The sequence below is a fragment of the Chiloscyllium plagiosum genome, unplaced genomic scaffold, assembly GCF_037043375.1.
Source record: "Chiloscyllium plagiosum isolate Xiang-an unplaced genomic scaffold, Cpla_swu_hap1 HiC_scaffold_27, whole genome shotgun sequence".
Classification (NCBI taxonomy): domain Eukaryota; kingdom Metazoa; phylum Chordata; class Chondrichthyes; order Orectolobiformes; family Hemiscylliidae; genus Chiloscyllium; species Chiloscyllium plagiosum.
In genome coordinates this window covers 82,160,068-82,185,631 of record NW_028270165.1, presented here as the reverse complement: position 1 = coordinate 82,185,631, position 25,564 = coordinate 82,160,068, and the positions used below count along the sequence as shown (strand labels likewise).

General features: G+C 47.4%; 1 non-coding gene across 1 annotated transcript; it reads left to right on the top strand.

Annotated features, from left to right (window-relative positions):
- Positions 1–9,075: 9,075 nt before the first annotated feature.
- Positions 9,076–9,147, top strand: trnaw-cca (transfer RNA tryptophan (anticodon CCA)). The gene has a single exon. It is a non-coding gene; the product is annotated as a tRNA-Trp (tRNA).
- The last annotated feature ends 16,417 nt before the right edge of the window (positions 9,148–25,564 follow it).

Below are 25,564 nucleotides of genomic sequence, written 5' to 3'. Positions count from 1 at the left end.
CTTATTCAAATGGTACCAACTGTATGGTGCTATGGTTTACATTAAAACTGGAGGATCATATCAGAGTGCTTATATTTAGCAGTGGTAGTTCATAAAATGCACTCCCTGGAGGAGCACCCTCTATGATGCTGCATTTCTTGCCTTATGCCCTTCCCCCATTTCTTATCTCCCATCTTGATTTTATATTTTTTTAAGTCAAATTTAATTTCATATTAATCAGACTGGGTATTCACTGTGTGCTATTAATTTGTTCGAATATTGTAAGTCAAATTAATGCTGTAATTTCATTTCTGATGTCAGAGTTTGACATTGAATGTGCAGGTGTGAATACCAGTAAGTTGTGAAAATAAATCAAGAACTTGTGGTTTTTAACAAAAAGAGAAGTTCACTGATATTCATGGCATTGTCTCTTTTGGGAGCGATGATTCAAATCTTACCATCAAACCGTTTCAGGCAGTCACCCAATTTAATTAAAGTTTTCTTTAATTTAGTTAAAGAAAATAACTCTGGCAGGCTACGATTTATGCAATCTAAATATAGGATTATGTCCAATGCTCGCAATATGGTCTCATCCACATTCGGGAAACTGGACGCCAACTCGCGGAACATTTCAGGGACCGACCGCCCTGTGGCTGAACACTTTAACTACCCCTCCCATTCCACCAAGGACATGCAAGTCCTGGGCCTCCTCCACTGTCAAACTCTTGCTACCCGACGCTTGTAGGAAAAGCACCTCATCTCCTGCCTTGGGAACCTTCAACCACATGGGAAAAATGTAGATTTCATCGGTTTCCTCATTTCCTCGTCCCCACCTTGTCCCAGATCCAACCTTCCAATTCGACACCAACCTCTTGACCTGTCATACCTGTCCACCTTGCTTCTCACCTATTTGCTCCATCCTCATCTCTGACCTATCACCATCAATCCCTACCTCCATCTACCTATTGCACTCCCAGCTGCCTTCCCTCCAGCCCCACTTCCTTCCCATTTATCTCTCAGCCCCCTTGAGCCACTCTTTATTCCTGATGAAGAGCTTATGCTCTAAACCAAGACTGTGATGAAGCAACATCCTCAACAAATAGGAAATAGCTCCCAAGTCAGATTTCATTCCCTCTTCTGTTTCCCAGTTCTTTCAGAAATAAGAAATGTCTTTTTCTTCCACTAGAAAGTGATCTTCCACTTTGTGCTGTCTGAAGTGTTATGCCACACCACTACTTCAGCCACCTTTTAAGAATCCTTACAACCTGTTTTTCTAACAATTGTGGAGGTGACCAAAAGCAAACATGTCATTCCTCCACAATGTCGCATTTCTCCTCCTCTGAGCCATTTTGTCATGTTGTCTTTGTTACAAGCAGCCGAGTGTACGAGGTTTCTGAATTGAAATTTGGCCATTGAAGTGAACAGGCTTAATATTTATCGATGTGTTTGCACGAACTGTAATTATCCAGCAATATGATGTCTTTTGTTCCACCAAAACTGGAAACAATGATCTGTGATTACATTGCAGTCGGATGTAGAAAATCATCCCAGCGATCTTCACGTTATTATAGTTTACTGAGGCCATAACAGCATTGTGTGGCAGTTTGATGGGACTAAAACTTGGATGAAAGAATGTAGATTGATGAGAAGTCAAAATGGCAGAGTCTCTGGCCACAATCGATCTGTCTGGCTTGATTATATGAGTGGCGGCTCTTCAAGAGCAACTTCCACTCCATCACTTCAACCAGCAAGAGGAGATAAGTGTGAACACAACATTCCAACTGTGACATATACGCATTGCTTCGATGTTATTGGTCAAAATCCTGGAACTCGCTCGTGAACCTTTATTATAGACCACATCATATTTGTGAAGTAATTTAAGCGGTAGCTCACCACCACTTATTCAGGGACAGTTTGGGAAGACTTGCTGGCAGAGCAAATGATATGCACATGATATTGGGGACACTCTGATCGTATTGATAGATGATTGGCTAACCAATGATACTGTAGGGATAGGGGCTTGTTCAGGATCGCAACTTGTAACTAGCAATGTGCCACAGGGATCAGTGCTGGGGCCAAAATTATTTACAATATCGATATGAATTACTTGGATAAGTAAAGTCAATGTACTATTGCCAAGACTGCAGTAGAGACAGTTGATTGGAATGTAGCTGGTGAGGATGACATGGAGAGGGATATCGACAGGTTAAGCAAATGAGCAAAACCTTGGCCGATGGAATAGAATGTGGGAAAATGAGGTTGTACACTTTGCCAGGAGGAAAAGTGCTGAATGTTAAATGGAGAAAGCTGCTGAATAGGAGGATTTCCAAGCTCGCATCCATGAACACTTCATCCAAGTTCAGTGAGTAATAGGGAAGGCAAATGGGATGTAGGTTTTTAAATGGAGTATAAAGGTAGGGAGGTTATAGTGAACCTAAATCAGACACCAATTAGGCCAGAACGGAACACTGGGAAGAGTGTTGGGCCTTTTAGCTAAGGTAAGATATACTGGCATTGGAGGCAGTCCAGAGAAAGTTGACCAGGATGCTATCAGCGATGAAAATAATGTCTTATGAGGAGAAATGATTAGGTTGGGCCTGTGGTTAATAGAAGTTAGAAGATTTCGAGGTAACCTTATTGTCAGAAACAAGATTCTGAGGAGACGTGACAGGCTAGATGTGGGAAAGTTTACCCTTGTGGGTGAGTTTAGAACCAGAGGGAATAACCTGCAAATAAGTAATTGCATGTTTAGGACAGCTGTTGAGCCTGGATTGTTTAGTGCATTCAAAACTAAGATACCTTTTTTTTTTAAATCATAAAGGAAATTGAGGATTATGGGGAAACAGCGGGAAAGTGAAGTTAATGTTTACCAGAACAATAGTGGGAGACACAATACGACATACCATGAATGAATAAAGGAAACTAGTCAGGAGAAAATTGTCATTGAAGGGAAGATTGGGATCTCGTGATAATGGTTGAGCAACCTAGAGATCTAGGTCTTCTGAGAACACAAATTCAAATCCCATCATGGCTGCTGGTGGAATTTATGTTCAACTCATAAAGAGATCTGGAAGTGAAAGTTTATCTCGGTCCTGGCAACCAGGAAACAGTTATTCACTAAACTAATGAATTGCAGATGTTGGAGATCAGCAACAAAAGGCAAAATTGCTGGGGAAACGCAGCAGGTCTGGCAGCATCTGTGGAGAGAAACCAGTTCATGTTTTGAACCCAGCCAAGTTTTGAACGACCACTGGACTCAAAGCAGTAACACTGTTGTCTCTTCATAGAATCTACCAGAACTGTTGTGTTTCTCCTGAAACTGTCCTTTTTAAGGCAGGAAAACTACCATTCATGAACCCTGCATGCATGTATGCACGTGCGTGCGCGCACAGACACACACACACACACACACACACACACACACACACACACACACACACACACACACACACACACACACACACACACACACACACACACACACACACACACACACACACACACACACACACACCTTGTGACTCCAGACCTACTATAATGTGGTTGACTCTCAACTGTCTTCTAGCATGTAGTCACAATTACTCTGTCCAAGGGCCATGAGGGACAATGAGCAAATGTTGGATGTTCTCGCAATCATCACATCCCACAAAATAAATTTCTCATAACTGAAAAAAAATAGATCAATGAAGAACAGCGCAAACAAAGTGCTATGGGAAAGTCATGCCCAACTAACCAAATTAAAGTCCCCTTCAGAGAGGACATTGATTACACCACTGTTGGAATACTGCATGCACTTCTGGGCTCTCTGCTGCAGGAAGAAGGTTGTGAAACTTGAAAGGGTTCAGAAAACATTTGGAAGGATGCTGCTAGGGTTGGAGGGTTTGAGCTACAGGAAGAGGCTGAATCGACTGGGTTCATTTTCCCGGAAGTTTTGAAGGGTGAGGGGCGACTTTATAGATGTTTATAAATTCATGAGGGCATGGATGGGGTAAATAGGAAAGGTCTTTTACCTGGGGTGGGAGAGTCCAGAACTAGATTGCATAAGTTTAAAGTTATTGGCAAATGGAGTTTAATATACCTAAGTGTGAGGTCTTTCATTTTGTATCGTCAAACCAAGGTAGGATTTACATGGTGAATGGTAGGACCTTGACTGTCGTTGAACAGAGGGATTTTGAAGTTCAGGTTTTGGCACATTGGATTTAATCAGTGATGGCATTCAGTATAAGATACCAAATTAGAGGAGAGATATGCACCAAATATTAACGTCTACCAACAAGCACCAAATCTGTTTCATATGCAGTATTTTGAACCAAGAGATCTAGAGTTGCGGGTTATTAGCTCCCAGAAAATGGAGTCGTGGTTAGACAGGGTGGTGAAGAAGGCTTTAGGCATGCTTGCTTTCATTGATCAGAGCATTGAGCACAGGAGTTGGGACGTCTTATTGCAGCTGTCACACATGCCACACAACAACGATAGGCGTGGCGCTGCCCCCCCTCTGATGGACTGTCCCTTTGAATATCTGGGGGAAGATTAGACCCACCTGCCTGTGTTTGGCTCATATGTACTTATCCAAATAATTTTAAACATTGTAACATTACCTGCATCCACCACTTCCTCTGACAGTTCATTCCACAGACGAACCACCTTCAATGTAAAAAACGTTGCACCCCACCCCTGTCCTTTTTAAATCTTCTATCTCTCATCTTAAAAATATACTCCCAAATTTTGAACTCACCTACCCTTCGGGAAAAGACAAAGGTTATTCAACTTATTTTTGTCCCTCATGACTTCATAAACCTCCATAACCTCCACCCTCAACCTTCTACACTCCAGTGAAAAAAAGTCCCAGCCTATGCCGTCTATAAATCATTCTGCAAACACCATAGTTAAAAAAGGTGAGCTTTAAGGATTGACTGAAAGGGCAGTGAAGATTCAACCAGCTGACAGTGGATCTGAAATCACATGGAGATCAGACCAGGTTCGTATAACAGGAAACCAGAGAAGTTTTTGCAACAAACCACAACGGTTTCATCATTAGACTCTTAATTCCAGATTTATATTGAATTCAGATTCCACCATCTGCTATGGCAGGTTTTGACCCCAGGACCCCAGAACATTACCTGGGTGGATAGACTGGTGACTATAAAGTCGGCGATCGCCTCCCCTGAACACGTTGGCTTATTGTATTTCGAGGTAACAAAGGAGCAAGAGGTTTCAGCAGCTGCTAAGTTGTTGATATTACACAAGGGAACATCAGCACTCTCAGTAATGGCACATACTGAAGCCTGTATCAGAGGTAAGGGCTCGGGAACCATAAGAAATAGGAACAGGAAAATGCCATTCATCCCCTTGAGCCTGCTTCTGCATTCAGTAGGATCGTGGCTGATCTGACATTCCCCACATCCACTTTCCTGCCCTTTTCCTGTAACTGTTCATCCCCCAACTGTTCACGAATCTATCGATTCTAGTTTTAATGTGACATGAAGGCTGTCAACAGAATTGCTGGGATGGGGGAGGGTGGGGGGGCTCAGGTCGAACTTGGGGACTAAAACAATGGCTTCACACTTTACAATATTTAACTAAGGGAAGGTTTCTAGTTTATAGTTAAAAATTCCTGAAGAAGGGCTCATGCCCGAAACGTCGATTATCCTGTTCCTTGGATGCTGCCTGAACTGCTGCGCGTTTCCAGCAACACATTTTCAGCTCTGATCTCCAGTATCTGCAGTCCTCACTTTCTCCTAGAGAATCCCATGGAGTCTCACAGAGTGACACAGATGGACTACACGGAAACAGACCCTTCGGTCCAACTCGTCCATGCAGCCCAGATATCCTAACCTTATCTAGTCCCATTTGCCAGCACTTGGCACAAATCCCCATAAAACCTTTCTATTCATATACATATCCAGATGCATTTTAAATGCTGTAATTATACAGCCTCCATCACTTACTCCAGCAGCTCATGCCGTACATGCATCACCCTCTGCGTGAAAAGTTTGCCCCTTACATTCCTTCTATGTCTTTCCCCTTCCCTCCCCTCCCTAAAACTATGCCCTGTAGTTCTGGACTCCCCCATCCCAGGGAAAAGAACTTGTCTATTTGCTCTCTCCATATCCCTCATGATTTTATAAACCTCTATAAGGTCACCCCTTCGTCTCCGACGCTCCGGAGAAAACAGTCTATTCAGCCTCGCTCTATAGCTCAACCCTCCAACCCTGGCAAAATCCTTGTAAATCTTTTCTGCACCTTTTTCTAGTTTCAAAACATCTTTCCGATAGGAAGCAGACCAAAATTACATGCAATATTCCAAACGTGGCCTGACCAATGTTCTGTACAGTGGCAACATGAGCTTCCAACATCTATCCTCGATGCTCTGACCAACAAAGGAAAGCATACCAAACGCCTTCTTTACTATCCAATCTGCCTGCTTCTCTACTTTTAAGGAACTATCAACCTGAACTCCAAGGTCTCTTTGTTCAGCAACACTTTCAAGGAACTTACCATTAAGTGTACAAGTCCTGCTCTGATTTGTTTTTCCAAAATGCAGCACCTCATATTTCTCTACATTAACCTCCATCTGCCACTTCTCAGCCCATTGGCCCATCTGATCAAGGTCCCGTTGTAATCTCAGGTAACCTTTTTTGCTGTCCACTACACCTCCAATTTTGGTGTCATCTACAAACGTACTAACTATACCTCCTCCGTTTACATGCAAATCATTTATATAAATGACAAAACGTAGTGTACCCAGCATCGATCCTTATGATACACCATTGGTCACAGGCCTTTAGTCTGAAAAGCAACCCTCCATCACCACCCTCTGTCTTCTGCCTTCTCGCCAGTTCTGCATCCAAATGGTTAGTTGTCCCTGCATGCCATGAGGTTAAACCTTGCTCACCAGTCTCCTATGACGATTCTTGACGAACACGTTCCTGAATTCCATCGCGCTGCCCTCATCAATCCACTTTGTACTTCTTCAAAAAACTCAATCAAATTCGTGAGACATGATTTCCCAAGCAGAAAGCCATGCTGACTATCCCTAATCAATTCTTACCTTTCCAAATACATGTAAATCCTATCTCTCAGGATTCTCTCCAAAAACGTGCCCATCATGGATGTCAGGCTCACCGGCCTATAGTTCCATGGCTTTTCCTTACCACCTTTCTTTAATATTGGCACCATGTTAGCCACCGACTAGCCTTTCGGCACCTCACCTGTGACTACTGATGATACAAATATCTCAGTGAAAGGCCCAGCAATCACTTGCCCAGTTTCCCACAGAGTTCTAGGGTACTCCTGATCAGGTCATTGGGATTTATCCACTTTTATGCATATCAAGATATCCAGCAATTTCTCATCTGTAATATGGGCATTTTTTCAACATGTCACGATCTACTTTCTCACATTCTATATCTTCCATGCCCTTCTCCACAGTAAACACTGATGCACAATATCCGTTCAGTATCTCACCCCCCGCCCCCCATCCACTGCAGCTCCACACAAAGGCCGCCTTGCTGATCTTTGAGGGGCCCTATTCTCTCCCTTGTTATCCTTTTGTCCTTCATGTATCTATAAAAACCCTTTGGGTTATCCTTAACTCTATTTGCCAAAGCTATCTCATGTCCCCTTTTTGCCCTTATGATTTCTCTCTTACGTATGCTCGTGCTGCCTTTATACTCTAAGGATTCACTCGATCTCTCTGCCGATACCTGACATATGCATCCTTCTTTATCTTATCCAAAATCTCAATTTCTCTAGTCATCCAGCATTCCCTACACCTACCAGCCTTTCATTTCACCCTAACAGGAATATACTGTGTCTGGACTCTTATTATCTCATATCTGAAGGCTTCCCATTTTCCAGCAGTCCTTTAACCTGCGAACATCTGCCCCCAATTAGCTTTTGAAAGATCTTGCCGAAGACCTGAGTCTTCCTCAATTTTAGAACTTCAACATTTAGGTCTGATGTATTATTTTCAATCATTATTTTAATGTTAATAGAATTATGGTTGCTGGCCCTTAGGTTTTGCACCCTCGCCAGTATTTACATCCACATTGTGAATTAGAAAATGTCCTTGCACACACTTAACAAATTCCTCTATTTGGCAGATAGGTAAATGGGCAGGAGTTATGCCTTGGGTCCACTCTTCATTCATTACCATCAATCCTACCCCCATTCCCACCCCAATAGTCCAACGGCACTTTCCCCTGCAACTGCCGAACGTGTGACACCAGCCCAGTTACCTGCTCCCTCCTCACTATCCAAGGGCTCAAACTTACCTTCCAGGTGAAGCGGCACTTTACCTGCACTTCCCACAACCCAGTCTCCTGCATTTGCTGCTCACAATGTGGACTCATCTACAATGGGGAAAAGGAAGTGTAAACTGGGTGACTGCTGCACAGAACATTTACGTTCTGCCCGCAAAAAAAGACCCTGAGCTTCCAGTTGCCTGCTAATTCCACACCCCACCCTGTTCCCTGGCCAACATCTCTGTCTCAGGTTTGCTGTAGTGTTCCAGCGAAGCTCAGCACCAGCCGAATGAAGAGCACCGAATATTACACTTGGGGACCATACATCCCTCCGGTCCCAGTATCGAATTCAATAATTCTAGGCCTGAACTCCATGGTATCCTCGTCCCTTCCACACACACCAAGCCTTGTTATCACATAGTCTGTCATTACACACAACCTATTCTTCGCCACGAACAGTCTCCATTCATCCTCCCATGCGGATCGTTATCAACTCCCTTTCCTGTACAACAGTTCTTCCCTCGCTTTGGGGTCTGTCCTGATCTATCATTTACTACATCCGCCTTCCTCCCACGGTATCGCCTGCATATAAACCAACGTTTTCCCAATCACCATCAGTTCTATAGAAGGGTCACCGGCAACTACTGTGTTTTTTGTTTCTGATATACAGCATCCGCAGTTCTTTCAGCTTTTTATTGAGGTAGAGTTGGAAATTGTTTCGAGAGAAAGAAGGAGAGGGGGAAGAGACAGAACAGACATGAACTGTTGATCACCGTTGTTACTCATAACGTAAAATCATTGTAGTGCGATCACTTCCCTTAAGAATGAAGAGAGGTTATGTGCCATCCGTGAGCTTGTGGCGCAACGGTAGCGCGTCTGACTCCAGATTAGAAGGTTGTGTGTTCAAACCACGTCAAGCTCACTAAAATCGACATCTCACATTTCGAATCAAGCAAGAAGTCGGTTCACTCCAGACATTTGTTGAGCCAAGTCTTCTTTCTGGAAACTTTCAATCACACGTACAGCTTTGCTGTCAATTTGATTTGTGAACACTGCGTCAGGGAGGTGGTGTGCCCATTGGCTGGGTAAATGCTCAGCTCCCCCAGTTCATCACGGGGTTTAAACACAGCCGCCTCCCTCTGGGCAGCCGCTTCATTCAGTTGGTGACAGCGCATTGTGAATAACATTATACCGATATTTTTACGACATAATACAGAGACTCCCAGCTTTATGTTTCAATCTATCAGGAGAGTGACAGCGAGTTCAGATAGAAATGTTTCCCACCAACAGCATATCCTTTCCTCTCACTGGACACAGTTAAAATTATCTTTATTCAACAGAAGGAGCGGAAACTACAGTCTGGCATCCTCTCTCCACATTAACGGTGAGCCTGAATTTTATAAACAGTGTCAGTAAAATCCAGTGGCGGACACTGATTTGATTCAGTCGATTTTTTTTTTTGCCAAGAGTAATTCACCGAGAAGATGCTGCTGTGTGAAACAGCGTGGGGAATTACTGCAGGGCCTCCTGCGCATGGGACACACCGCAACTGATGTGTTTCACCTTCACCAGTTTATTCCTATCTCGGAGAAGAGAGGTTTGATGTTTCGGAACATAGCAGCCAGACAGAGAACAGGAGAAGAGCACTCAGCCCTTCACAAGCTTGTCAGCACAGCTGGGTCATCGTGGCCCGTGTATCAGTGTGGGATAGTAATCTGCATCTACTGACTGGAAGCACAGCAAGTTGGAGTGCTGGTGGGACTATCACACAGGAGAAAACGGCTTCGACCTATCAACTGGAGTGGCTCCCAATGCGCAACTCCGCTCACCTCAACTGAATAACTGTAAACAAATTACTCCGTGATTCAAAGGAATACTCGGTTTTGAATCTGCATTGTGTCATGTACCTTCGAGAATGATGTCAAAACACCTTCATTGCTGTGATGGAGTAACCTGGTGGGCAGAATATATCCGTTGTCAAATTTCCTACGTTCTGTTGGTCCAACTCCGATTTCACTCAGAATCACAAAATGTGTGACAGCGCAGACTGAGGCTACGCGGCCCACCTTAGCTCTGCTGGTTCAACACAATATGTAAATAAGTGTCTCATTCTGTCGCCATTTTTGCTCAGGTCAATATAAGAAATGAGAGTTCGCCTGGAATTGGAACTCCTGAACTCTCACACGGCTGCATATGCTAGAAGACACAAAGCTAGAATCACATCCCAGACTAACGAGCCACCGGCCATGGGTGCAGCCACATCCTGAAGCAGCTGAGACTTGGTCAGTACGAAATACAGTGTACATTGCTCCCAGAATTGCAAGCAGGGAAGAGTTTCAAGAACATCTGCTTCTCAATCTGTCTCCCTGCTCCCAGGAGGCTGCTGTTTGTACCGTCCCCAGGGATCGGGCTCTCCCCACTGGTGGATAATTGAACCATTTTGTTTCTACTTGCAAGCTGTGCTGGTGGAAGGCAGAGCCCATTCGCTTTTCTGCTCTCTCACACTATTACGTGAGGCAGGATAAGTCAGTTACAGTCATGCGTAGGAAATGGATAACTTTGAACTTGTTCCAAAGGTCTTGTTAACGGAGAGATAGAAAGATGCTGTGCTGTCGGCACAGAGAGAAATGGACACCGGAGACTCTTCCCTCAGGTAAATTGATATGAGTACATTTTTGTGCAGCCTGCTTGGTGTTCAGAATTTGCCTTGACACAGCAATCCTGCAGAAAGTCTTTTATTACACAGGCGTTGGTTTCTTTACTCCAGGAAATGGACAAAAACAGCAAGTCATGTGTTTCAACTTCACCGGTTCATTGCCATCTGAGAGAAGAGGTTTCACACGAGATCAGAACACACCGAAAGAGAACAGGACAAGACAACTCAGAGCTCCGTAAGGGTGCCAGTGCAACTGTGTAAATTTGACTTGTATATCAATGTGAAATATTTAACTCAGATACCCGAAGTTTTGGGAAGCAGATGACAAGGCAAGGAACAGAACAGAGCGCCGTTAGACGGGTAAGCTGCTAAAGACGACATTGAGTGAATAGGAGAAAATAGTTTCGCTTCTGGGTTATGATTCAAGCATGCACCACCTGTACCATTCTCCTGCATTGCACAGTAGCTTTTCCAGAGAAGTATTCAGCTTTTCATCTGTCGTGTGACTTGCACGTTCGAGAATGACGTCAAAAGATCTTCACTACTGTAGTGTCATGTGCTGTTGAGCAGACATATCGTCGATGTGCAAATATAAACTCAGAGAGTAATGTACATTGGAGACTCTGAGCCAGCTAAAACTTGCTCAGTGTGAAATACGTTCCACATTGCTCCAAGAATTGCAAGCAGCAAAGAGTTTCCAGAACATCTGCTTGTCATTCTGTCCCCGGGGCGCTGATGTTTGTCTCATCCCCAGGAACTGGTCTATCTCCACTGGAGGATAATTAAACCAATTTGTTTCTACTTGTCCGCTTTTCTGGAGGGAGGGAAGAGTCCATTCGCTCTTCTGCTCTCTATCTCTCAATCCCTTGGGGTGAGAGGTATCACTTACACTAATGCGTGGGAAGTGAGTAACTTTGATTATGAATTTCATCCAAATGTCTGTTATCGGAGAGATAGAAAGGTGCTGTGCTGGCGGGGCAGAGAGAAATGGACACCGAGGACTCTTCCCTCAAGCAAATTCATATGAGCACATCGTTGTGCAGCCTTCTTGGTGTTCAGAATTCGTCTTCACGCAGTAATCTTACGGAAAGTCTCCCGCAAAGTGGACATTGCTTTCATCGCTGCGACCGCGCAGCAGTTAACATCTGAGCTCCAAGTGCCCCAGATGAAGAGAATCCGAGTGAAACCTTCACTCACTGAGAGTCATCCCCACGGCCCTGAGCTGCGGGACTGCAGGCAGTCCAACACGGAAGGGACGGTTAAAAATGAACCATTGTCGCTCCCTCAGCCTCTCTGTCCCAGAGACAGGCAGTGGGAGGGCATAAACGCGTAGCATCATTCTCCCGCCGACAGAGGCGGTTCATCGCATCGAGTCCACGGCGACTCTCTGCCACTTGTCTCTCTCTCTCTGAGGTTATTCACAATCAGTGATATCTGTCCTAATAGTAAGGGACTGTGTCTGAGTGGTGATACGGTTTCTGACATGCTGATCGTTTTGTCATTACGTCCGAACTGGCGTGGCGAATTACTGCAGGGAATGGATGAAACCGCAAGGCATGTGTTTCAACTTTATCAGCTCATTGGCACCACGAAGTCGTGGTTTTGCGATTCAGTTCATAGGAAACGGACGAAGAACAGGAGAAGACCACTCAGACCTCCAAAAAGCAAGCTACTTGAACCGTGTGAGTTTCCCGAGTGTATCGGTATGATACAGGACATTCAGGAAGTAGGTGCGAAGGCAAGGTACAGAACAGAGTACCATTACAAAGGAAAGCTGCTGAAGGAGATATTGAGCAATAGCAGAGGATGGTTTCGATCCATCGACCGCTGGGTTATGGGCCCAGCACGCTCCCAATTTCCACAGAACACTTCAGGTTTTCGTCTGGTACGCAGCATGCGCGTTCGAAATGGGCGGCACGGTGGCACAGTGGTTAGCACTGCTGCCTCACAGCGCCCACGCCAGGTTCAATTCCCACCTCAGGCGACTCTCTGTGTGGAGTTTGCACATTCTCCCCGTGTCTACGTGGGTTTCCTCCCACAATCCAAAAAAATGTGCAGTTTAGATGAATTCTCCAGGCTAAATTGTTAGGTGAAGGAGTAAATGTAGGAGAATGGGTCTGGGTGGGTTACGCTTCAGTGTGGACTTGTTGGGCTGAAGGGCCTGTTTCCACACTGTCAGTAATTTAATCTAATCTCCACTGCTGTCGTGTAATATGCTGTTTCGCAGACGTATGGAGGCTGCGTAAATATAAACTTATTTCTAAATTCCCACATTCTGTTGGTCGAACTGTGATTTCACACTGAATCACAACATGTGTCACAGCTCAGACGGAGGCCATGCGGCCCACCTTCGCTCTGCTGGTTCAACACAGTAAGTAAACGTGTTTCTCTGTTCGTATCATTCTCTTGCCTTCTCAGCGTAAATCTGCACATTGTTACTTTAAACATGACCGCCGAATTTCCTTTTGCGTCTGTTGAATCTGCCTCTGTGTCAATGTCAGATAGGGATTTACTAACCCCAACCATTCCCTGTACGAAAGCATTCTTCCTCACGTCACCTTTAGTTCTTTTCCTCATGACTTTAAAAGTGCCGAATCATTGCCGATCCTTTCAGTCGTGGGAGCACTTTAACTGCATTACTTTCTCTGCCTGGATCCCGCATGACTTGGAAAGCTTCAATCAGGCCAGATTTCAAACTTCTGTTCTCCGAGGAGAGCTGTCCTAATTTTCCAATCATTGCTGACATTCCTTAAACATGGCACCACTGAAGTCAACGCAATATTCCATCATTTAACTTCCTTGCTTTCTGCCCAATTCGTTCTCCAACCTCGTTGAGCGAGGTTGAGAAAGTTATTCGGGCACTTTTGCACAAATCAGGAAACGCGGGCTCGCTGGGGATTTGAACCCGGGATGTTTCGCAGTGGAAAACGCAAAGCGAGAACCATATCCCGAGACGAACGAGCGACACAGATTGCAAGCCGCCACTGCCGCTCCAATTCTTCAACCAGCTGAGTCTTGCTCAGTGTGAAATACATTTGACATTGCTCTGAGAATTGCAAGCGGCAGTTTCCAGAACAGCTGCTTCTCATTCTGTCTCCCTGCTACCGTTTGTCCCGGCCCCAGGAACCGAGCCCTCTCTACTGGCAGAAAGTTGAACCATTTTGTTTCTAAACTTTTCTCTTACACCGGAGTGACCAGTGACAAGCATTGCCCTCCTCAACATAGGGTACAGAGAACAACAGAAGACCACTCAGGTCTCCACGAGGGTATCATCTCAACTGTGCACATTGGGCCAATATATCAATGTGAAATATTTATGTCGAAGTTTTTTGGGAAAGAGGTGAGAAGGCGAGGTGCAGAAAAGTGCGCCGTTATGCGGGAAAGCTAGTAAAGTCGACATTGACTGAATAGGATAAATCGTTTCCCTTCTGAGTGATGTTCCCATCACGCACCCGCAGACATATCGCCGTCGTGCAAATATAAACTCTGTCCAAATTCCCACATTCTATTTTTTCGAACTGTGATTTCGCCAAAAGCACAAAATTTCAATACTCTCAACGTTCAATCTTTAACAAAGTGCTCATAGATATATTTAGCGAACACCTGGAAGAAATTTGAGGGCTCTTGAACTTTACGTAGAAGGAAGGAAAGTTTGCCTCGAGGCTGTGTAATGTGGAGATGTGTTCCCCGTGTTAACTGGTAGTGGTTGACCATCCCAGTGCTTCCCGATGCAGGGCTGACCTGACCCACCGGGAGGTTTCTTTGATAAACTGTCCCGGGGGCTTCCAGCCGTACCGTGACGTCATAGAGCGAGCCCCCGAGGATGGTCAGCAGGTGCTGTGACACAATAATGATGCTGGCCCCGGAACATGAATACGAATTCGTTCATGAGTCACGTGGTACTGAATCATTCTATGGAAAGTTCGTTCAACTTCACGGATTTATATATGAGAGAAGGTAAGTGGACAGGGCTTACACCTCGGGTCCACTCTTCCTTCACTCGCAACACCCTACACCCACCTCCCAGAGTGCCAAGGCACTTTCCCTTGCAACCGCCGAATGCGTAACACCTGCCAATTTACCTGCTCCCTTCTGAATATCCAAGGGCTCGAACATACCTTCCAGGTAAAGCAGCACTTTACCTGCACATTTGCCACAAACTAGTCTACTGCATTTGTTGCTCCCAGTGTGGTTTCCCCAACGTAGCATGAAGCATAAACTGGGTGACTGCTTCGCAGAACATCTTGGATCTGCCCGCAAAAAAAGGCCTTGAGCTTCTGGTTGCCTGTCACTTTAACACGCCACCCTGTTCCCTGGCCAACTTCTCTGTCTCAGGCATGCAGCAGTGTTCCAGCAAAGATAAGCTCCAGATGGAAGACCCAACGCCTCATTTTACACTTGGAGATCCTACAGCTCTCCATTCTTCAACATCGAGTTCAATATTGTTTGGACCCGAACTCCCCCATGCCCTTGACCCCTGCCACACCCACACGAGGCCTTGTTACCACATAGTCTGCTGTTACACACGACTTATTATTAGCCAGGAACAGTTTCCATTAACAGTTAGCCACCCTCCTACACAGATCGTTATTCACTCCTTTGTCCCTTTAATGTTCTCCCTCTGAACTGGCGGCAAAGAGAGCAATGTGGACTGATATCTCTGAATTTACCTGGACCATCTCTGACACCTCCATCCCCTTCCTGGACCTCTCCATCTCCATCAGTGACGACCGACTTGACACTGACATTTTATACAAACCCACAGACTCCCACAGCTACCTGGATTACACCTCTTCCCACCCTACCTCTTGCAAAAATGCCATCCCGTATTCCCAATTCCTCCGCCTCCGCCGTATCTGCTCCCAGGAGGAGCAGTTCCACCATAGAACACACCAGAAGGCCTCCTTCTTGAGAGACCGCAATTTCCCTTCCCACGTGGTTAAAGATGCTCTCCAACGCATCTCGTCCACATCCCGCACCTCCGCCCTCAGACCCAACCCCTCCAACCGCAACAAGGACAGAACGCCCCTGGTGCTCACCTTCCACCCTACCAACCTTCGCACAAACCAAATCATCCGCCGACATTTCCGCCACCTCCAAACAGATCCCACCACCAGGGATATATTTCCCTCCCCACCCCTCTCCACCTTCCGCAAAGACCGTTCCCTCCGTGACTACCTGGTCAGGTCCACGCCCCCCTACGACCCACCCTCCCATCCTGGCACTTTCCCCTGCCACCCCAGGAACTGTAAAACCTGTGCCCACACCTCCTCCCTCACCTCCATCCAAGGCCCTAAAGGAGCCTTCCACATCCATCAAAGTTTTACCTGCACATCCACTAATATCATTTATTGCATCCGTTGCTCCCGATGCGGTCTCCTCTACATTGGGGAGACTGGGCGCATCCTAGCAGAGCGCTTTAGGGAACATCTCCGAGACACCCGCACCAATCAACCAAACCGCCCCGTGACTCAACATTTCAACTCCCCCTCCCACTCTGCCGAGGAAATGGAGGTGCTGGGCCTCCTCCACCGCCGCTCCCTCACCACCAGACGCATGGAAGAAGAACGCCTCATTTCCGCCTCGGAACACTTCAACCCCAGGGCATCAATGTGGATTTCAACAGCTTCCTCATTTCCCCTTCCCCCACTTCATCCTAGTTTCTAACTCCAGCAACACGATCCCCTTGACTTGTCCGGACTTGTCCGACCTGCCCAGCTCCTTTTCCACCTATCCACTCAACCCTCTCCTCCCTGACCTATCACCTTCATCTCCTCCCCCACTGACCTATTGTACTCTATGCTACTCTATCCCCACCCCCACCCTCCTCTAGCTTATCTCTCCACGCTTCAGGCTCTCTGCCTTTATTCCTGATGAAGGGCTTTTGCCCGAAACGTCGATTGTGCCTGTCCTCGGATGCTGCCTGAATTGCTGTGCTCTTCCAGCACCACTGATCCAGAATCTGGTTTCCAGCATCTGCAGTCATTGTTTTTACCTCGTTGATTTTAACCCTACTGCGAATCCTCTTGCAAGGATGCCGGCATTGAAGAAGTTTTCCTCCTCTATCTACAAGAATCTCAGGGAGTCTCTCTCCCACTGCAACTCCCAGGTCATTTCCTCAGCCCTGAAGCTCTTCAACCATGTCCTGAAACAAACTCGCTATCACAGCCACATTTGCTTCTTCAGTGCCTGTCTCCGTAACCAACTCATCCCACACGGACTCCGGACCACCTTTAAACCAGCAGAGTTCGGACCCGAACAGGACAAACAGTACAGACGACAGATTGAAAGACACCAGCAACGGTTCTCCATCAAGATCCTCCGCTCCACGCTTGCAGCAATGCGCCGGCACCTAACCTCTCGACAGTCTGCCCTGCCTCAGCTGTGGGCCACACTCTCTCAGAATTGCAAAGGACCCACTCTGTACTACATCCTCAGGAGAATTCATACTCTCAACAGACAGTATTTCAATTCCATCTCAAACATCAAAAACTGTAAGTACAACAAACTTTTATTTACTCACCTCCATAACCAGCGCTCCTCGAACATTCCAGAAGATTCCCCTGGCCTCGGAAACACCATTAGCCATGCGGCTGATGCAGCTACCACCCCCACGCTGATTGATGATGTCACTTCTGCCCCCATCATGGCCACTCCCACAGCCACTTCCGGCCCTCACATCATCGCTGATGCCACACGCTCAGTGACTTCCGCCACCCCTACTGCCGTGTCTACCACCACTTCCGCCCCCACCAACGCCACTCACCTGCATTCTGCTGACACGCCCCCCACAGACTCCACTGTCACTATCCCCACCCCCCAGAACCCCGAGGGGAACACTACCCCTGCTCATGACTCTACCCCCATTCCCCCCACCATCACACCCACTCCAGGTACTGGCTCCGACCCCACTCCCAGCTCTACACCCACACCAGCTCCCAGCTCCCAGCCCTGCCGAGTTTTCACCATCCCCCCAGACCTCCCCCTCACTGAGGACGAACGATCAGTCCTCACCAAAGGACTCACCTTCGTCCCCCTCCGTCCACACATCAATGAATTTAATACACGCCGTGACATCGAACAATTCTTCCGTCGCCTCCGCCTCCGAGCTTACTTTCACAATCAGGACTCCCGCCCACCTTCCGAGGACCCCTTCGCCCACCTCCAACACACTGCATCCACTTGGACACCCCGCGCTGGCCTTTTACCTGCCCTCGACCTCTTCATTTCCAACTGCCGCCGGGACATTAACCGCCTCAACCTGTCGACACCCCTCCCCCACTCCAACCTCTCACCCTCCCAACGCGGAGTCCTCCAATCCCTCTGCTCCAATCCTGACCTCACTATCAAGCCAGCGGACAAAGGGGGCGCAGTGGTAGTCTGGCGCACTGACTTCTACATCGCTGAAGCCAAACGCCTACTCGAGGACACCTCTTCCTACCGCCCCCTTGACCATGACCCCACCCCCATCACCTAACCATCATCTGCCAGACCATACAGAACCTCATCACCTCAGGAGATCTCCCACCCACAGCTTCCAACCTCATTGTCCGGGAACCCCGCACTGCCCGGTTCTACCTCCTTCCCAAGATCCACAAGTCTGACCACCCTGGCCGACCCATTGTCTCAGCATGCTCCTGCCCCATTGAACTCATCTCTACCTACCTCGACACTGTCCTATCCCCCCTAGTCCAGGAACTCCCCACATCCGTTCGAGACACCACCCACGCCCTCCACCACCTCCAAGACTTCTGTTTCCCCGGCCCCCAACCTCTCATCTTCACCATGGATATCCAATCCCTCTACACCTCCATCCGCCATGACCAGGGCCTCCAAGCCCTCCGTTTTTTCCTCTCCAGACGTTCCTAACAGTACCCCTCCACAGACACACTCATTGGTTTGGCCGAACTGGTCCTCACCCTTAACAATTTCTCCTTTGAATCCTCCCACTTCCTCCAGACGAAAGGGGTAGCCATGGGCACACGTATGGGCCCCAGCTATGCCTGTCTCTTTGTTGGCTACGTAGAGCAGTTGATCTTCCGTAATTACACCGGCACCACTCCCCATATCTTCCTCCGCTACATTGATGACTGCATTGGCGCCACCTCGTGCTCCCGCAAGGAGGTTGAGCAATTCATCAACTTCACCAACACATTCCACCCTGACCTTAAGTTTACCTGGATATTCTCTGACACCTCCCTCCCCTTCCTGGACCTCTCCATCTCCATCAGTGATGACCGACTTGACACTGACATTTTCTACAAACCCACAGACTCCCACAGCTACCTGGATTAGACCTCTTCCCACCCTACCTCTTGCAAAAATGCCATACCGTATTCCCAATTCCTCCGCCTCCGCCGTATCTGCTCCCAGGAGGAGCAGTTCCACCATAGAACACACCAGATGGCCTCCTTCTTGAGAGACCGCAATTTCCCTTCCCACGTGGTTAAAGATGCCCTCCAACGCATCTCGTCCACATTCCGCACCTCCGCCCTCAGACCCAACCCCTCCAACCGCAACAAAGAGAGAACGCCCCTGGTGCTCAGCTTCCACCCTACCAACCTTCGCATAAACCAAATCATCCGCCGACATTTCCGCCACCTCCAAACAGACCCCACCACCAGGGATATATTTCCCTCCACACCCATCTCCACCTTCCGCAAAGACCGTTCCCTCCGTGACTACCTGGTCAGGTCCACGCCCCCCTACGACCCACCCTCCCATCCTGGCACTTTCCCCTGCCACCGCAGGAACTGTAAAACCTGCGCCCACACCTCCTCCCTCACCTCCATCCAAGGCCCTAAAGGAGCCTTCCACATCCATCAAAGTTTTACCTGCACATCCACTAATATCATTTATTGTATCCGTTGCTCCCGATGCGATCTCCTCTACATTGGGGAGACTGGGCGCCTCCTAGCAGAGCGCTTTAGGGAACATCTCCGAGACACCCGCACCAATCAACCAAATCGCCCCGTGGCTCAACATTTCAACTCCCCCTCCCACTCTGCGAGGATATGGAGGTGCTGGGCCTCCTCCACCGCCGCTCCCTCACCACCAGACGCATGGAAGAAGAACGCCTCATCTTCCGCTTAGGAACACTTCAACCCCAGGGCATCAATGTGGATTTCAACAGCTTCCTCATTTCCCCTTCCCCCACCTCATCCTAGTTTCTCACCTCCAGCAACACGATCCACTTGACTTGTCCGGACTTGTCCGACCTGCCCAGCTCCTTTTCCACCTATCCACTCCACCCTCTCCTCCCTGACCTATCACCTTCATCTCCTCCCCCACTGACCTATTGTACTCTATGCTACTCTATCCCCACCCCCACCCTCCTCTAGCTTATCTCTCCACGCTTCAGGCTCTCTGCCTTTATTCCAGGTGAAGGGCTTTTGTCCGAAACGTCAATTTGCCTGTCCTCGGATGCTGCCTGAATTGCTGTGCTCTTCCAGCACCACTGATCCAGAATCTGATATCCCTGAGCCAGCTGTTTGTCCCATCTCCAGGAACAGGGCTCCATCCACTGGTGGATAATTAAACCATTTTGCTGTTGCGCTGACGTGAGGAGATTGTGTAAATATAAACTTTTTATAAATTCCCACCTTCTGTTGGTCGAACTGTGAGTTCACTCTGAATCACAATACGTGTCACAGCGCACTTGGAGGCCCACCTCAGCTCTGCTGGTTCTACACAGCAAGTAAATGAGAGTGTCTATGCGAATCATTCTCTTGCCTTCTCCCTGTAAAACTCCACATTGTTACTTTGAACATGACCACCGAATTCCCTGTTGTGTTCTTGAATCTCCCTCTTTGTCACGGTCAGAGAGAGATTTACGGATCCGAACCACTCCCTGTGCGAAAATGTTCTTCTTAATGTCACTTTTAATTTTTTTTCCAAATGTCTTGAAATCTCTGCCGAGTTTTTGGCAAATTGAAAGGATTCTCATGCCTGCACATGACGCTGATTTGATTTAATTTCTAATGTAAGGACTGCGGATGCTGAGAATCCAAAACAGAAAGAGAAACTGTTGGAGAAACTCAGCAGGTTTGGCAGTACCTGTGGGAGAAAACAGAGTTCTGAAATATTGTCTCTGATTCTCTTTCCACCGATGGTGCCTGACCTGCTGAGTTGCTCCTGCAATTTCTGTTTTTGCTTTAAACTGAAAGTTCATTTCATCTTTCGGGATGAAACACCCAGACTCGCCATGTGCAGATATTCAACCCTTTCGAAACCTGTGAAGTGATTGGATTCAAACAAACCCAGCAATAATTCACTCTTTCTCAGCTCCACAGGCAGAGAGACCTGGAAAATGAAGCTGTCAGTGTGGTTCTTTATTCGTGGGCCGAATGGTAAATGCGATGGACTTGAGATCTATTGCGGTTTTCCCACGCAGGTGTGAACCTTGCCGACTAGAGTTGAGAAATGTCGTCAAAAAGAAAGGGAGACTGTTTCCCGGTTTCTTATTTAAGATTCAAATCAGTGGAGGGGGAAAAATATTTCACTCACATTGGGACTGGTAGGAATCTGCAACCCACTGCCTGTCAGGGTGGAACAAGCAGATATCCACAGAGCTGCTTTTGAGGCGATGAGCCAAGAGTTTGGAAATGAGACTAGAACAGTGAGGGGCTTGAAATCGTGATCGAAATGAAGCAGGCACCTGAGGATTGATGTGTTTTGTTTCCCAATGCAAGATACTGCTTCACAAAGTTGGGACAATGGAAGGAAGCAGTGATGGTGATTATCTTTGGCTGTTCACCTTGTGAATGTTCCCATTGCTGCGCATGTCCGTGTTAACGTCAGAACTCTGCAGGATGGGGGGGCAATGGATGACGAATCTGACTCCAGCTACCTGTTTGAAATGCAGCTCACAGTGTCTTCACACAACCCCAGTTCATCTTTCTCATTGTCCTGAAGCCGGCATACAGTTTGAATTCCTGATCTGCAGGAACGAGACTCTTTTCACTTTCTCGCGTCAGTAAATGTCCCTGAGAACATCACAGCACTGTCAGAGGAGGGGAAGCTGAAATAGGCTGACAAGCCCAATACTCACCTTTCCTGTTGGAAACATTCCATGAGAAATATTAGGCCTCTAGTTGTGCCCGAACATTTACGTTGCTGCCTTAGACACCCTGTGGGGTTCCCCCGCCCAGGGTGGTAACCTGCTGACTATGCTTCCTTCGCTGGCGATTTTAAATTACTTCCTGTTGGTTGCATTATCGCTCAAACTTCACAAAACCCGTCTCAATAAAGCCACGTTTTCTCACGTCTGGGAATTTATTGCCATGCAGGAAACTCGTGTTCTGAACAAAAACCATAGCACACTCAAAACGTCAGCTCTGTTTACCTTTCCACAGATGCTGCTCGACCCGTCGGCTTTCTGCAGTATTCGCTGTGTTTGTTCTACACAAATGCTGCTTTCCATTAAAAAACTTTAATCCCTGTCCTCTGGTAACTGACCCTAGTCAGTGGCAATAGGTTCTTCTGATCATTAACCTGCCCATTCCCATCATTTCTTCTACCAGCATTGCCAACAGCCCCTGGACATCTCCAGTTAACCTTCTTTGCTCCAAAGAGAACATTCCCAAAATGGAAATACCTCATGGCTGGACATGATGCAAGTGTTACAATCGGGAAGAGATTTTGGCAAAATATTGTCAGTTAGCAGGTGGAAACATGTTCATGAAGTGAAACAGAAATCCCAGTCTCCAGCTTTGTGAATCTTTAGAAACTCTTTGGGAAATGGAATGAGAGGAGAATGAAGGAATGAACTGTCCGACTGAGCAGAGACAGTCCAGACACCGTCCCCTTTTTAAGAGGCCGGGAGATTGACTCTATTATTCTCGGGACATGAACTGAACTGAGACATTGATAAAATTCTCGTTCCTGCACATAAGGAATTCAAACCCCTTCTCGGCTCCGGGTCACTGTGAAAAGTCGGGAACAGGCAAGACACGGAAAGGCTCAAAGGGCGATGGCCCCGGTGTCGGAGGGCGAGTTCCTCGTTACATTGGAGAGGACAATGTTCATGCTGGGCACGACAGACAGAATTATGCATTGACGAACAGCCTCCTCTCACAGACTGTGCAAGCTGTGTGTTTGCGTATCTCTATATCGCAAATGGTCAGCCCGTTCGGCTGTTAACCGGAAGGTTGGTGGTTCGAGACCACCCAGAGTCGGAGTGTTTGTTGTTCTCGCACTTACCGCTTTCTTGGCTGCAATGGTGTCAGGAAAATGTTTCCCAAACGGAAATCTTCTCCACTGAGGAAGCACAAAGGGGTTTCTGAATTGATTTAATTTCTAACGTAAAGGACTACGAATGCTGAGAATCCGAGACAGAAAGAGAAACGGCTGGAGGAACTCAGTAGGTTTGGCTGTTCCTGGATGAGGAAAAAGGAGTTCTGAAAAGTTGTCTCTGATTCTCTTTCCACCGATGCTGCCTGACCTGCTGAGTTGCTCCTTCAATTTCTGGTTTTGTTTCTAACTGAACGTCCGTTTCATCTTTCGGGATGAAACACCCAGACTCGCCATTTGCAGATATTTAACCCTTTCGAAACCTGTTAAGTGATTGGATTCAAACAAACTCTGCAATGATTCACTCTTTCTCAGCTCCACAGGCAGAGAGACCTGGGAAATGAAGCTGTCAGTGTGGTTCTGTATTGGTGGGCCGAGTGGTTAATGCGACGGACTTGAAATCCATTGCGGTTTCCCCACGCAGGTGTGAACCTTGCCGACTACAGTTGAGAACTGTCGTCAGAAAGAAAGGGAGATTGCTCCACGGCTTTTTTAAAGATGCAAATCAGTGGAGGGGTTGAAATATTTCAATCACGTTGAGACTGGTCGGGAATCTGCAACCCACTGCCTGTCAGGGTGGAACAAGCAGATACCCACAGAGCTGCTTTTGAGGATATGAGCCAAGTGTTTGGAAATGAGACGAGAACAGTGAGGGGCGTGAAGTCGTGATCGAAATGAAGCAGGCACCTGAGGACAAAGGTGTTTTATTTGCCAGTGAAAGGTACTGCTTCACAAAGTTGGGTCGATGGAAGGGAAGCAGTGACGGTGACGATCTTTGTCTGTTCACCTTGTGAATGTTCCCATTGTTGCGCATGTCCGTGTTAACGTCAGAACTCTGCATCATGGCGGCGTCAGGTACGCACAGTGCCGGGGGCGCAATGGATGACGCATCTGACTCCACCTACCTGTTTGAAATGCAGCTCACAGCTTCTTCACACACCCCAATTAATCTTTCTCATTGTCCTGAAGCCGGCATACGGTTTGAATTCCCGATCTGCGGGAATGGGAATCTTTTCACTGTCTCGCGTCACTAAGTGTCCCTGAGAACATCAGAGACAAGTCACAGCGCTGTCAGAGGAGGGGAAGCTGAAAGAGCCCCACACGCTGCTCACGGGCACATTTCACTTTCCCCAACTCACCGCCCCAACCACTGCGGCTCCTGGGAGTGGAAAGGGAACAAACACCAAAACCCAGTCTCAGCTTTGTAAATCTTCAGGAAGTAAGAAAGCTGTTCATCCCTTCGGATCTTCCATCCTGGGCTGACAGGGGTGATTTTAAATGGCTGCCCAGTCAGTGCCGATTCGTTTTGGCTGAAAAAAATATTCCTTATCTCATCCCAGCATTTCTTGCCACAGAGAACTGTGCGGCAGAGTTCATGTATATATTTCCTTGTATGGTATTTTGTAAATGACATTCGTTTGCTGGTTGTTTGTATCGGATATTTCAGGTTCATTAGCCGCTGTTCAAGTGTGTTGGTAGGTTTGTGGGCTACCATGATGCTGAGAGTGCTGAGTTGTCTGGACATCATTTCACAGATGTCTTTAATGTAAAGTAATGTGGCTAGGGTTTCTGCACACGTTGCGTCTGCTTGTGTCAATTTGTTGATGTGAAATCGGCACACTGGGTTTATTAGTTCGGCAAAAGTGAGGACTGCAGATGCTGGAAACCAGAGTTTAAATCAGAGTGGTGCTGGAAAAGCACAGCAGGTCAGACAGCTTCCGAGGAGCAGGAAAATCGCCGTTTCGGGCAAAAGCCCTTCATCAGGAATAGAGGCAGGACCCCTCCAGGGTGGAGAGATAAATTGGTGGGGGGGGGGGGGGAGGAGCTGAGCAGAAGGTAGCAAAGTGTACAATAGGTGAATGGGGTGGGGGTGTAGGTGGCAGGTCAGAGAGGAGGGTGGAGCGGATAGGTGGTCAGGGAGATTGGCAGGTAGGACAGGTCAGCTGGAAGGTTGGAACTGAGGTAAGGTGGGGGGAGGGGAAATGAGGAAACTGGTGAAGTCCACATTGATGTCCTGGGGGTTGAATGTATCCGAGGCGGAAGATGCGGCGTTCTTCCTCCATGCATCGGATGAGGAGGGAGCGGCGATGGAGAAGGCCTAGGACCTGCATGTCCTCGGCAGAGTGGGAGGGGGGGGGGTTGAAATGTTGGGCCATAGGGCGATGGGGTTGATTGGTGCGGTTGTCCTGGAGGTGTTCCCTCAAGCGCTATGACTTTACTCTGCGAGGAGTCTCCAGTCTCCCCAATGTAGAGGAGACCGCATCAGGAGCAATGGATACAAGAAATGATATTGGTGGATGCACAGGTGAAAGCCTTCGATATACCGCGGCTCGGGTTCGATTTTCGGGCAGGGAAGTCATTTCCAGCAGATGTGACACCATGCATTGACATC